Genomic DNA, 15,201 nt, shown 5'->3' with positions numbered 1-15,201 from the left:
GTGCCATTTTGTGGTTTGCTTCAGGTGCCAAAACATCTTTGGCTGGCCCTGTGGGGGCCATCCTACTTCTTCTGCTGAATGGGGCCCTGGACTGCCACCCCAGTGTCCCACGTACCACTGGCAATATAAGCTTGTGGAGGCCTGGGAGAAATGAATAGCTCAGATGTATGCTTGATAGCTCAGTTGGTTAGTGTGTGGTGCTGATAATACCAAGGTTGCAGGTTCGATCCCTGTATGGGACTGCTGCATATTCCTGCATTGCAGGGGGTTGAAATAGATGGTCTTCAGCATCCCTCCCAACCCTACAATTCTCTGATTTATGAACATAGGATGTCAAGAACTCTACTGCCCCAGCTAAACACACTGCTTCTCTGTAGTGGTGAAAACAATAGTCTCCTGACGAAGAGTCTCTGGCACAGAAAGCTCACCCTGCACATTTTTTCAGGTCCAAGCTGGTACAGAATTGGCCATGTGCTTTTAGAAAAATCAAGAACAAGCTCGTCATCTTGCCCCAGTTTAATTATTTTACATGTCACAAGACCAGCCTCGGGAGTCTTCGTGTTGAGGCAACTGGCCTTCAGTTTTTTGATGTGTTGATTTAAACAATATCTGAGTGTTTTAGCTCACTTCCCACCAGTGTCTCACAAGATTTCACCTGCAAAGCCCATGAGGTGTAGAAACATAGCCCCCTCCCCAATAAAACAGAACAAAGGTGTGTATGGTTGGGATGGAGGAGGCTTGCTCATGTTCTGTCAGCCTGCAATGTGACCAGTCTTCTCAGTTGTGGTCACATCTATAACCAGACTGATTGAGAAGAGCTCTCTCTGCCAGGTACAACCTGCATCAGAGTTACAGGAATCAGCAAGAGGCCAGGCAACTTCCCCAAGAGCGTGTATATGGCTAAAGAGGCAAGAATTGTCCCTGGCCAGGCTGTTGCGCTCTCAACCCTTAAATGAGAGGTGGAGAAGCCACAGCTTTCCAGGTGTCCCTGGACTATCCAGTCCTACAATCCCAGACCACACTGGCCATGCCAGCTGGGGCTGGTAGGAGTTGGAGTCTAACGAGGGTTGATGGGCACCAACTCCTCGCACCCAATGCAGAGAGAGAGGCGGATGGAACCGTTTTACCTTTACTATAACAAAGAGCCCATGGCACTAGTCCTGAAGATGCGAATACTGCGACGTGTGTGGGGGGTGCATGCCATGCAAACAAGGCTTCATCAGAGTTGGCAAAGGGACCTTCTGTCTTTCCTACTAACAAACTAATGGCAAAGCATCTCCCCTGCCCATTGACTCCGTTCCAAATTAAAAGCCTCCTGACCACGTGACCCTTAGCCCTGATGGGGTCCAGGCGACAGCTGGAGGCTCCTGACTCCGAAGGCTTCGGCGCTCTCCGCCTCCTCCTCCTCCTCCCTTTTGCGTAGGAGGGGCGGGGGCGGCTCCCCCTCCCTCCAGGCCCCTCCCACGCCGCCCTGCTTAAGGGCCGGGGTCCGAGCGCCCTTAAAGGGACAGGCTGCGGAAGAGGACCTTGGTGGGACGCCTCTTGGCTGGGGAGCAGGGGAGAGCGTGGGCTCGAGGCGCGGCGGGTAGCAGAGCATGGCAGGAGCGGCGGGAAGAAGGAGGGGAGGTGGGCAGCCGAAGGGCACAGGCGAGCTCCTGCCGGCTGGAGCTTGGGGAGAAGAAGGGAGGCAGCGGCGGCTGAGCGTCGGGGGAGCGCGGGCGGTCCGCCGAGCACGGGAGGGCTCCTCCGGCCACTCCGCCGATTAGCTCGCAGGTGTGTTCCGCGCGGGGATCCGTCTGGCTTCTCCCGGCCGGTCCAACCCTGAGTGCGTGCTGGGGGCTTTAGAGCCGACGAGGCACCCTCCGCCTCTTCGGGCCGCCTATGGGCGCCGCACGTGGGGACACCTCGGTCTTCCGACGGCGCCGCTTCTTTAAAGGAGAGGTTGCCCTGCGCGTCGTTTCTGGGGAAGGGGCGCGATCGAGAGGCGGACCGAGGCCACCGGGCGAGCGGAGGCCAAGGCCACTCGCCCGCTTCCCGCCCCGAGCGCCCTCCCTCTCCCTAAACTGGGAGCGGTGCCCGCGCAGACGGAGCGAGGCAGCTTTAATCGGAGCCACCTGTCCCCCTCCTGGGACTCGCTGGCCCAGCGCCTAGGCGCCAAGTTGCAGGAGGGTTCAGGCCGGGTTAGAGGGGAGGGGAGGGGATGGCAGCCCGGGCGGCCCCGCGCGCACGGAAGGACATCTGCCCGATCTTTGTGCCAGCGCCCTGCGCAGCCTTGCTGCTGTCTAAGATCCTCTCCGCCGTCCCGCCCGCCTCCTCCTCCTCCTCCTCCTCGGCCGCGGAGATGGAGAAGAGCCGCGGAGGGCGATGAAGCGGGCGGGAAGGAGGCACTTGCTGGCATCCCGGGCGCGCGGCCGTCTCGCCTCCTCCAAGGGCGACCCTCGACGGAGGGCAAGTCCTCCTCCTTGCTAGCCGCCGCCGCCGCCGCCGCCAGCTGCCCAAGTTGGATCTCGCCACCTCCCTCGCTCCAAAGCCGTTGGGATCCCTCGGTCCCGTCCCCCCCGTCCCCACTCCTTGCAAGGATACGCTGGTGACCCCCGCCAGGCAGCCACGGAGAGCCCTTCGCGCCACTCGTCTGGCTCCGTGGTGGCGACAGGGAAGGCGGGAGAGGACGCGCGGAAGAAGGAGCCGAGGGTCGCTTATGCCTCGCCCAGCCAGCCGCCAGAGGGTTGGCGAGCGGACAGGGGGGCCGACCCCCGACAGCACCCCCCTCTTCCCGAGACCGCGAGGAGCCCAGACGTGCCCCGGAGACCAGGGGATGCAGCCCTCCGCCGCCGCACTTGCCCTCTAGTAAGTAGCCCCGGTTTGTTTACTTCTCCCTCCGCCGCCGCAGCAGCAACAGCGGCGTCTAGCTAGTAAGTAACCCGAGAGGCGCCCATCCCGCTGCCACCTTGTCAATGTCACGCCTGGAGTTGTTCCTGGAGGGCTTTGCGCAGCGCCAAGTCCGTGGCGCTTTCCCCAAGTTCTGCACCCCCAAGGAAGAACTCGCCCTCCCCCTTCTAAAAAAAAAAAAACTCCCTTTCCTTGCTATCCCCCTCTCTCGCCTTCCCTCTGAAAGCAGCTCCCATCCATCCACCCTCCGGGTCGTGTTGGGAACGTTTCCACGAAACACCAAGGTTGGCTTGGTTGGAAGGCAAGAGAGTTTGGTTGGTGTGTGTGTGTGTGTTTTGGCGCTCGCTTGTTCTCCCCTCCTAAATCGCCGAGTGTCGGTATTTTTACATCCCCCCCACCCCCCTCCCAGCACCTTGCGTAACATCGCATCAGGCAGGACACTTTGCATTTATTTTTGGTTAATCCATATGCGACCTTTTTAAGCTGCATTTTTTTGCCTCGCTCCCTCCCTTCTTCCTTCTTGCGTGTCTGAGTCGGAGCCCGGCAGGGAGGGAGTCTTGTCCCGGTGACAAATGGTCCTCTCTCCCTCTCTCCCCCCCCTCCATGTTCCTCCTGGGCTTCTGGCATTTGTCTACAAACGATTAGGGTTCTAATTGGTATTGATAACGCTCTTCCTCCCTCCCGCCCCGTCTCCAACTGTTGCTGCGGGAGGAGCAAAGGGGAGAAAGGGGGAAATTACATAAGAATGCTATGAATAATACGGTTTCTACTAATAAGGCGGACATACATTAGAGCATCGGGGTCTTAGAGGAAAGGTTGGGAACGATGTTTTTTTTGGGGGGTGTGTGTGTGGCGATTATTCATGCGCGTCCGGAAGTTTGGGGGTAGAGGAACAAAAAGTCAGACAGGATAATGGGGCAGAGTGTGGCATGTCATAGAAGTACCTTCCTGAGGGGAAGAATTACATCACCATCATCTTCTCCCCTCCTCAAGTATCCTTGGAAGCGCTACAGAAGTAGATTCTCCTGAATCTCTCCCCCTGTTCCTTTTTCTCCTTCTGTTCTGTAATCTCAGTTTTCCACTTTGTCCTCTGTATATCAACAACGTGCACTATTCCCTGCTACCCAGTTCTAACTAACTTTCCTCCCTTCCTTTAGCTATATTCTCTTAAACTTGGCAGTGGGGTTGTTTCCTGGAATGGGATCATTATAATGCAAATGATCCTTCTAGCCCAGTTAAAAGACATCAGAATCTCAATCATGGAGGAGGGAAACCTGTGCTTCAATCCATCCTCAAATTTAGGATTTTTAAAAGTTTGTAGCTTTGGTTAGGGCGGTGCGGTGGTTAGATTATGGGGCTAGGACCTGGGAGACCAGGGTTCAAATCACAACCCAGCTAAGTTGGGCATCCTTGGGCCAATCACTGTCTCTCAGCCTAGCCTACTTAACAGGGTTGTTGTGAAGATAAAATAGAAAGGGGGTAACCCCCTTGAGCTTATTTTCAACACATAACAGTAGTAAATAAACAAAATATAACTCTCACACAGATAACAGGTAGATTTAAACGTACTGATATTTTAAGGAATTTTCATCATCCACAAAATTAAGGGGAGTTAAAATAATTTCCACTGACAGTTGTGTGTGTTACCTGGAGATACGTTTTGGGAGGAGAGGAAGGTGATAGTAAAGCGAGGTTTATAAATAAGGCCGTTTTGTTCTCCATAACCACCTGCCATGACTTGATATGAGTGGCGAGAAAGAAACTGAATCTAAAATGAAATATTCTCCAGGTTGGTTGGATATATATATTTTAATTGGGGGGGGGGGGGAATCATACCATTAAAAAGAAAAGATAAACAAATCATACCATCAAGTAAAAAACTGAAAACTGAAACCTTAACATGGGAGAAAAAAGCAGAGTTAAAACCTTCTTTCATATATTAAAGATGCATTAAAAGCTATGCAGAATCGGAATGTTTTCACCCGCAGCCTGAGCGCTGTCAGGGATGGGGTTAGTCTCACCGCCTTTGGAATTAGAAACTGGAAACTCTGCTCCTACTGGAGGTGAAGAGGGGGCACCCAGGAGGTTCTCTTCTGCAAGCTCCATGGATATACAAGGGAAGGATCTGTTCAGTTTCCATTCATTTCCTCTGGAACTCTTTGCTGCTGTTCTTGGGGTTTTCCTTCTTCTCTTCCACCTTTCTCTGTGTACTCTTTAGCAATCCACAATGTGTGTGTGTGTGTGTGTGTGTGTGTTGGCAAATGCAGCACTAACAAAATCCACTGTTTACGGTAGCACCAACAAAATACGGCTGCGACAGGTTTGCCTATGTATATTATAAAACAATATGCTTGAAAGGTGTTCCCTACAAACGGAGCTTTGCATGCAAAATGTTGGGAGCTGTGATAAGGTAGATGTTCTTCCTCTTCTTCCTCCTCCTGGGAAAGAGAAATACGCCGTACTGGGTTTTGAGGGCTTTCTCAAGAAGCCACCAGCCTTCACTTTCCTTGAGCTCCACAGAGGTGAAAATGTTGCCCTTCCATTGCGTCCAACAGCAAAAAATCTCTCCGACTTCAGGACCAAGGCCCAAATCTGCTCCCACATTTCATAAGGTGGCGGTGGGGACATAGGCCAAGATTTGCTTCCACCTGAATTTATTCCCTGCACCCAGGGCCTCTGCCTTGTTTGAAGAGGGAATGTAGTAGCTCTGAAATGCCTTGGGGTTGACCACCCTCAGCCTAGCAGCAGTGACTTCCCAATCCTTTCGGCTCATAATCTCCCTTTTAAATAATTTTCCTAAATAAGTACTTATGTGATGCTTATTTAGAGGGCTTTAGGAAATATGGATTAAAGAGGCTGTTTTTTCCTCCCTCTTTTTAATACATTTTTAAAAAGTACAGTCAGAGCAGGGGGTGGGGGTTGGGACTCTGTAGCATGCAGGAAAACTGGACAAGCAGGCAGGGAAGCAGGATCGAACCATCACCCACTGCTCTTCCTGCTACGTATTTCCTGGGGAAAGAAGAGAGAAAGGCAGCATTGGTGGTGTTCTGTGTAGCCACAGCTTGAAACTGACAGAGGGAAAACACAGCACAGGAGTCTATACTTGCTTACAACTCTCATTCTTGAAAGATTTCCTTGGGTCTTTCTCGTTCCCTTGTAGTTTGGCAAGACCTGGATCACTTGACATACCAGTAAAAAAACCAAGTATATTTGAATTCAGCACATTCGGAGCCTCTTGGTCCCTTTTCCATCCATTCTGTGCTCTGGGTTGAAACAGCATCATCGTGGAGAGTCATCTCTGAGACACAGGGGTGATTGGAACTGCTTGATTCCAGCTGTAGCCTGAGATGGGTGCATCAAGCCTAGATAGTTACTAACTTTATACATTTCCTCAGTAGTTCATCTTTGGGTTCTGTTTTGCCGCATTCCCTTCGTCCCACAACAGGGAGGAATATCTTACAATTCTGAATTGCTGGTCCTCTCTCAGCTCTTCACATCTGCTGTTCAAATTTACTGTCCACATTCTCCTGCCCTTGACATTACTGAAATGCTACTAAACATTTCAGGTCTCGGCCTTTGGAAGAGTTAAACAAACACAATTCTGTTTACGCTCACTAAGTGCCATCCTTGCAACAATCTCCAAATCACTTTAGCTCCAGACACTTGTGACTTCTTCAGCCTTCGTCACACTTTGCAGAGCTAGGCAGGGCTTTTTTCCAGCCAAGACTCAATTTTGGCACCTCTCAGTGGGCGCCATTCCCATTATAAGAGAATAAGGGGGTGTTTATGGCGAGTTTCGGCACCTCCTTTTCTAGAAAAATAGCAGTCATCCTGTGTCAGTGGCGTAGTTCTGTCCCCATCAGAATGCTTCAGAGAAATTTCTCGTCTCGCAGCTCCTCTGTGAAATGGCTACGTTGCATGTAGGTTGTGTCAAGGGATCCTGATACAAATGCAGGGAGATGGACAAGTGAGTGGAAAGCTGGAGAAAGATCTAATTGGATTTATGGAAAGCAAACCAGTGAAACCTGATCACAACCACCCACCTGCAGCAATATTGTTGTGCTTGTGCTTCCTCTGTACAGTGGTACCTCAGGTTACAGACGCTTCAGGTTACAGAGTCTGCTAACCCAGAAATAGTACCTCGGGTTAAGAACTTTGCTTCAGGATGAGAACAGAAATTGTGTGGAGGCAGTGGGAGGCCCCCATTAGCTTAAGTGGTACCTCAGGTTAAGAACAGTTTCAGGTTAAGAACAGACCTCCAGAACGAATTAAGTTCTTACCTGACGTACCACTGTACAGTGGTACCTCGGGTTACAGACACTTCAGGTTACATACGCTTCAGGTTACAGACTCCGCTAACCCAGAAATAGTACCTCACGTTAAGAACTTTGCTTCAGGAAATTGTGCTCCGGCGGCGCGGCAGCAGCAGAAGGCCCCATTAGCTAAAGTGGTGCTTCAGGTTAAGAACGGTTTCAGGTTAAGAACGGACCTCCGGAATGAATTAAGTACTTAACCCGAGGTACCACTGTACTTGAATATTGCACAGCTCCATGCAGGTAATTGTGACGGGACAATCCGGAAAAGATGTTGTGTCTATGTGGGCAGGTAGCTTTTTCATGGGTCTCGCAACTTCCTATTGCTGCTGCTGCTGTGCAGTGCATTGCAGCTGCCCATTGTTGTGTCAGTTAAACAGACCGGCACGCTAATGGAAATACCGTTTTTTACATGACCACCCCTTGGAAGATATTAATTCAGTTAATGACTTTTCTCTTTTGCAAACAGTGGAGGCTATCCGTGGGGGTAGTTTTTACTTGTTTTATGGTGTGTTTGTAAATTGCCTTGAGATGTGTGTAAAAGGCAATCAATAAATTAATAAATGATGATGATAGATAAGAATAACAGAAGCCTTAGCTGGCAGTATCTGCAGCTGTTCACAAGTACTGAATATACTTTCCCACAAGTTCCCACTGCATTTGCTTGATCAGGGATATTAACACATCAAAACGATTTTCACGTGAGAGAGGCACTTCCCGCATGGAAGCTGCTTACATAATTCCTGTGAGTAGTTCATCAGCTGTGATGAATGCTTGGTGGCTATTTTGATACAGGTATATTCAGCAGGAAGCCACAACTGACGGTGCAGTGGAATAGATGCATTGTCACATTCATATTTGACAAACTGCACATGGCACTCATAAAGTTTCCTAGGCAGAAGTGATCTCCATGTTAATACCTTTTTTCTGAAATGCCTTCGATCAGGAACCCCCAGCCTTTTGGGGCCTGGGAGATACATCTGAAATCGAAGAAACTGCCATGGGCACCTCAAAATACCCATTTTGCAGAAGAAAAACTGACTAATTGGGACACAAATGCCAAACAACAGGCAAACACCTATACTCCCAAAATAAAAAAAGATACAAAGCTGCCTCCCAAAAAGCATTCCCCCCAAACAAACAGTAAATTTAAAAGTAAAAAATAAGAAGGAGCAGTGGAAACCTTGGTGGACACCAAGGGATGTCTGAGGGCACAATGGTGCCTATGAGTGCCATGCTGGGGACTATGTCCCATTCTCTTGGTATCTCTGCCAAGAAAATGTGTGGCAGGTGGTTACTGGGGACAGGGCCTTTTCAATGGTGGCACCCTAGCTATGGAATGCTGTCCTCATAGAGGCTTGCCTGGCATTCACTTTGTGGTCTTTTGGGCACCAGGTGAAAACTTCTTTTTATTTCTTTCGCAGGTTTTTTAAATTTTAAAACCTGCTTGGAATATCTTCTGGTGTTGCTTGAGAGTAGTTCTCTACTAATTCTAATCTCTGCTGCTGGAGTTTTTATGCTTCAGCATTGTTGTTTTTTATTAGATGTCTTACCTGCCCTTCACCACAAGTTCCCAGGGCAAGCTGCAACAGTGTAAAACAACAACAGTGGAACCAGCTAAATTGCTAAAACAATTTACAATTAGAAGCATAGAGGGGTGCCCTAAAATACAGGTATATAGTGTGTCAAAGGCCAGGGCAGGAATTATTATTATTATTATTATTATTATTATTATTATTACTACTACTACTACTCCTCCACCCACTACTACTACTACTACTACTACTACTACTACTACTACTACTCCACCCACCTGGCTGGGTTTCTCCAGCCACTCTGGGCAGCTTACAGCATATCTAAAAACATCAAGCATTAAAAATCTCACAATACAGGGCTGCCTTCAGATGTCTTCTAAAAGTTGTGTACTTCTTTATCTCCTTGACACCTAAAGGGAGGGCGTTCCACAGGGAAGGCACCACTACCAAGAAGGTACATGTTTAGTATACAACTGAACTGATTTGCCTTAGTGTCAGTGGCGCAGCGTGGGTTGTCAGCACCCGGGGCAAGGCAAGTAATTTGCGCCCCCTAACCCGTGGTTTTGCGCCCCCTAACCCGTGGATTTGCGCCCCCTAACCCCCAGATGTTGCGCCCGGTGCGGCCGGCCCCCCCTGCACCCCCCACGCTACGCCACTGCTTAGTGTGTCATCTCAACCAGGCGTGAGGCCTGTCTCTGCCCCAGACAAGCCAATGATTATAACCAAGGTTTTGTTCACCATTTACAGCTTGTGGTCTGTCTGGAATGAGACAAACCTTGAGCCCAGGTTCAGATAACATTCAAAGCAAAACCATGGCTTTGCTTGCAGGAGTGCAGCAACAGCAGCAGGATCAGAGGAACAGCAAAATAGCCACAATCTCCTCTCCAGCAGCTTGTGCATTTGTGCTAAGCAATGGTTTGGGTTCACATCACTTGTCTCTGACTGAATATGTCGTTGGACCCTGACTCTTAAGCAAATAACATTTTCTTGGCAAAGATGACTTCTCAACAAAAAAGAGGCTTCTTTCACCTGTCCAGTTGGAGGAAGTAAAACTTCAGAATATTATCCTTGGCTAACTAGACTGCCTTTTAAGCAGGCAACAATTCTTATTTCAGGGCAGGTCTATGTATGGAGCAGAATGAAGTGGCAGAGTCCTGCAGTTTTAGAAGTGACTGTACCACTCCAGTTTGCATAGGGTGGTGGGGGGGGACATGATTGGATGCCTGCATTTAGAAAGGAAGAAAGCAAAAACCCTCGCAAGTTACTTTGCTATTTAAAACTGCCCTAGGAATAAGCTGGGCTGTGTAAACTTGATTTTTAAATTGTATATGGCGGGAGGGGCGGGACATTCACAAATGTACTCTGAAACAGTGCAATCACTTATACCATCTTGTTCTGCTGTACTTGTTGATTGAGCCTCATTCACACAACAGCTGTGTGTGCCTGCCTCGCATTTGTCCCCCCCCCCCTTGGAATGAAGAACTGAGATTGTATGATTGACTCGCCTGTGGCTGATTTGTGATTTGAGCCCGGGCTGCAGATCCCAAGCCAGCTGCTGCCTTTACGTGATGGGTTTTGGAAATGCTGAGGAAGACGGATGCCCTGTGAAGTTGCGGGGGGGGGGGGTGAGGGTTTGGAGTTATTTCCATGAGCTGGGCTAGCCATGAGGACCCAGCGGTATGGATGCAACACTGATCACAACTGCTCTCTGTATTAACTGTATCAGTTAGGTTCCCCTTTGTGCTTCTAATCTCAGAATGACAGGAAGACCTAATAGCCCTATTGTATAAGAATCTCTGTGTGAAACTTAAATGGGCTACCACCCCCTGTGCCCACATGAGTGGGAGAGAGGATTATTCATGCAGCAGGAAAATGTCTCAGCATTTTCTCACTCCTTACAGAATGCTGTGATGTCACAGCATTCCGTAAGGATTGGGGCGAGGGATGTGACGTTCTCTTGCATGAATTGGTCCCGAGTCTTTTCTCCCACTTATGTAAGTGTTTTCTTGAGGGGTAAGACACATCCTACAAGAGAGGATGAATCCTTTTTCAGTTCTATCTCTCTTTCAAATCAGAACCAGTGAAGGCAGTGAATGTCCTGTGCGGGTGCCTGGAGGCAGTTGGAGGATGGATGGCAGCTAATGGATTGAGGTTGAATCCTGACAAGACAGAAGTACTGTTCTTGGGGGACGGGGCGGGCTGGTGTGGAGAACTCCCTGGTCCTGAATGGGGCAACTGGTCCCCTGAAGGACCAGGTGCGCAGCCTGGGAGTCATTCTGGACTCACAGCTGTCCATGGAGGCTCAGGTCAATTCTGTATCCAGGGCGGCTGTGTACCAGCTCCATCTGGTACACAGGCTAAGACCCTACCTGCCCGTGGACTGTCTCGCCAGAGTGGTGCATGCTCTAGTTATCTCCTGCTTGGACTACTGCAATGCGCTCTATGTGGGGGCTACCTTTGAAGGTGACCCGGAAACTACAATTAATCCAGAATGCAGCAGCTAGACTGGTGATGGCAGCAGCCGCCGAGACCATATAACACCGGTCTTGGAAGACCTTCATTGGCTCCCAGTATGTTTCCGAGCACAATTCAAAGTGTTGGTGCTGACCTTTAAAGCCCTAAACAGCCTTGGCCCAGTATACCTTAAGGAGCGTCTCCACCCCCATCGTTCTGCCCGGATGCTGAGGTCCAATGCCGAGGGCCTTCTGGCGGTTCCCTCACTACGAGAAGCAAACCTACAGGGAACCAGGCAGAGGGCCTTCTCGGTAGTGTCACCCGCCCTGTGGAACCACCTCCCATCAGATGTCAAGGAAATAAACAATTACCTGACTTTTAGAAGACACCTGAAGGCAGCCCTGTTTAGGGAAGTTTTTACTGTGTGACATTTTAATTTATCTTTAATCTTTGTTGGAAGCCACCCAGAGTGGCGGGGGAAACCCAGCCAGATGGGTGGGGTACAAATAATAAATTATTATAATATCATTATTATTGTTGGTATCTATCTGTCTCAAGAGACCATGGAGAGCACCTCCAGGGATGAAGTCAAATCGCTGCATTAGCACCAAAGTGACCTCCCCTAGGCACAAGCCTGGGCAGTGTTTATGGAGGTCCTGGGCTGTCCAGACAACAAGACCCTCCTCTTGGCCTCACTGATGTGATTCAAAGGAAAGCAGGGCAATATGCTTGGCACCAGCTTGGCTGCAGGAGTTGCCAGAAGAAGGCATACAAGACACCATCAACCATCTTGGGGACTCCCCTCTGGATTTGTGAAGGGTTTTACTCCTTAGCCCTTTCTACTCCCAAAGATATCCTGCAAGGCAGCAGAGGTTTAGGATCCTAGATGGGCTAACTTTCCAGGTTGATGAACCCCATCTGTCCCTCACTTCTCTCTACAGCACATTCAGAAACCTCCTTCTTGACTGTTGGGTCCAGTATTGGTCTCATCCGCTCAATCTGCCACATCTTCGCAAGTCCCTAACTCAAACCCCAATGGGTTTGAGACCCATTGGCTACCCTCACCCGGTTTAGCCGGTCAGTTGAAGCCATTTCCAGGGTGTGGCCACTGTCCTATACTGATAGCTTCTAGGAGCCACAGGTGAGAGCTGAATACAGGGTGGGGTCCAAAGATGGACAAACCACCCGAGAAGGAGCACAACATGTCCCCCACTAGCAGTATTACACTTCCCCTAACACCACCTACACTTTTTCAGTAGGGAGCCAGATTTGACTGGTGCTGTTGCGAGTTGGTTTGGGTTGGTTCGGTTTTCCCCAAACGACTGCAAAAAGAAATGTCCTCGTTTTGTCTGTTGTATGGACTAAGCCAGCCTTAAAGGTGGGGCCAAAGTGAGTAAAGGATGATGATTTGACTAGGGTCTGGAGTTTAGGTATGCTTGTTTACTTACACTCAGTGAAAGAATTGTCGTCTCTCTGCTGGTATATCAAAGGGAGAAAAACAGAGGGGGGGGGGCTTGGTGCTTCTAGTGCTACTTTTGGTCCCATCTTTGTTCGAAAGGGGTTGTTGCTGATCGAAAGAAGTAGATCAGTTTGTGCCTTGCTACTAGTCAAGAGGACATAGGTGGCGCTGTGGGTTAAACCACAGAGCCTAGGGCTTGCCGATCAGAAGGTTGGCGGTTCGAATCCCCGCGACAGGGTGAGCTCCTGTTGCTCAGTCCCTGCTCCTGCCAACCTAGCAGTCAGAAAGCACATCAAAGTACAAGTAGATACATAGGTACCGCTCCAGCAGGAAGGTAAACGGCGTTTCCGTGCGCTGCTCTGGTTTGCCAGAAGCGGCTTAGTCATGCTGGCCACATGACCTGGAAGCTGTACGCCGGCTCCCTCAGCCAGTAAAGCGAGATGAGCGCTGCAACTCTAGAGTTGTCCGCGACTGGACCTAATGGTCAGGGGGCCCCTTTACCCTTTACCTTTATTAGTCAAGAGGGTAAGCGGGTCCTGCAATGAGACATTGCAGTGTGGTACACACCTGTTCAGGGTGCCAGACCACTTGCTCCATTCCATTCCTCCCTCTCCCCCAGCTTTTCATTACTAAGAATCCTGTGGTCGCTGAGCATGTTCTGTTCTCAGTGGTCCATTGGGGAGATTTCTCTCCCCTTTATCTTCCCCTCAGTAGTGGCAAGGTGGAGTTTCAGAGCTGCCCTCTTCACACTACCAGTGCTGCAGTTTACCTGGGATTAAGGTGGTGTGGTGGTGAGGTTGAGGCTGCACGGGTGCCCTGGTCTAGCCAAGTCTGTGTTCCTCCTGTCCATGTGCCCACACAATCCTGACCTTGCAGCCACCCTGCCCATCTCCATCTAGTCAGCTTCATTGATGATGGCAGTGTCGGGAGGGAGGCTCCGCAGTGCAGCCACACTACTGCTTCCCCCTAAATGTATTTCATATTTCTCCAAATCCCGAGGCTTATCCCAGACATGCCGACACCTCTCTTCTGTTTCTCAGCAGTCCCATTTGGGCTGCATAGCTGATGGCGCTCGGCACTAGAGTTTCTTTTTTATGAGATTTATAAACCTGCCCATCACCAAATGGTCCCAGGACAGGGTGCATACATGATTAAAATCAAATTAAATGCAATCTAGGCAGAAACGTACCCGCCATCTAAAACATTAAACCTACTGCAAGTGATGGACAAAGTTTGCCTGCTTTTGCTTGGGATGTCCTTAAACCGTGGAGTGTTGTCAGAACTTCAGGACCTCCCCTGAACTGGCCCAACAGAGAACTTTTCCAGGGGTTTATTAGACCAGGTGAACGTTGTGATCTCCACTATCTGCTTCTCACCTATCTGAACTTATTGATTATTCCATAGTCTATGTTGTCCTTGAGCTCCTTATAAGTGTTGTTGCTACAACACTTCAAACTTTTCATATTCGCAAATTCTGGATGTCCTTCAGAATGTCTGGGTGTCAAGAGAACATTGTGTCAAGCAAGTGTTATTACCACACTTTCCAGTGCATTCCCCCATCACTTTCTTTATTGCCAAAAAGCCAGTTTAGGGCAGTGGGGTTTGTTACGCAAGAGCAGCAAATCAACTTTGAGTGTGCTTGTCTGGATTTTCTGCAATGTGATTGAATTCCCCTTGAGCCCAGCACCATCAGAACTCAAGAATTCAGAGCCATCAGTTTGTTTGGAGTTCCAAAAACAAACACACAACAAGCTCAAAGTCCTGCTACACAAACCAGGTTACTCTCCCCTTGCCAGCTTTCTTAATTTCAGGGGAAGTCACTTCACTGTTGCCACTGCTAAACATATGTGAATCAGAAATCCTAGCTGATCTACCTCAAATTACCCAGGGATCTACCACTAGATCATGATCTACCTTCTGCCTACCCCTAGTCTACAGAACAGAAGATATATATACTGGTTAAGCAGTAATTCCTCTCCCTGTGGAATATTGGGGCTGGTAGTGTTCTGTAGGCGGGTATTTAGAACTTCTAATGGAATTTTTGCACACTGTGAATCCCAGGATTCTTTGGGAGGGGGCAGCCATCACAGTTCAGCTATCAATGGGCAGTTCAGCTAATATAAAGCCAATCTCTGTATGTAATGTAGATGTTGCCCGCAGGCTCGTGAAGGATGTCTCCCCAAGCTTTGCTTTTCATAATGCTCCTGAGGGGGAGAATTGGGGAAGGCACTTTCACAGATCAGGGGTGTCCCCTTTGAATAAGACAATGGGTGCTATTGAGATTCGGAGTGCCTGTGACATTGCGTTGCAAACTCAAGGTGTTCCAACTGGGTGTGAATTGCTTCCCAGTGCATTGTAGAGCCAGGTGCTCTTGAATCAGAAAACAAGGCATCAACCCTTGTCTCGGAGGTGCCCTTTCCCCAGGTTCTGACCACTTGTTGTCAATCATTGCACTCTGGTGCTCTGCAAGCAGAGCTGAAGGGTTCTTCTGGCTGGATTTCCAAAGTCCCAGAAATGTACTGACCTCAATTTAATTCTGTATTTAGAAATG

At 49.5% G+C, this 15,201-nt stretch overlaps 1 protein-coding gene across 2 annotated transcripts in view; it reads left to right on the top strand.

Moving 5' to 3' along the window:
* Window positions 1-1,384: 1,384 nt before the first annotated feature.
* GRIN2C (glutamate ionotropic receptor NMDA type subunit 2C) overlaps window positions 1,385-15,201 on the top strand; it is a 92,104-nt gene continuing 78,287 nt past the window's right edge. The window contains exon 1 of one of the 2 annotated variants that reach the window (XM_083727941.1): window positions 1,385-2,847. The gene's annotated coding sequence lies outside the window, so the exon portion shown is untranslated. The remainder of the gene's footprint in view (window positions 2,848-15,201) is intronic. The other variant, XM_083727940.1, reaches the window with a different exon arrangement.

Source organism: Podarcis gaigeae, assembly GCF_964106915.1.
Source record: "Podarcis gaigeae genome assembly, chromosome: 2".
NCBI classification, from domain to species: Eukaryota; Metazoa; Chordata; class Lepidosauria; order Squamata; family Lacertidae; genus Podarcis; species Podarcis gaigeae.
The sequence above is the reverse complement of the archived record's forward strand: the minus strand, read 5'-3'. Positions and strand labels throughout refer to the sequence as shown.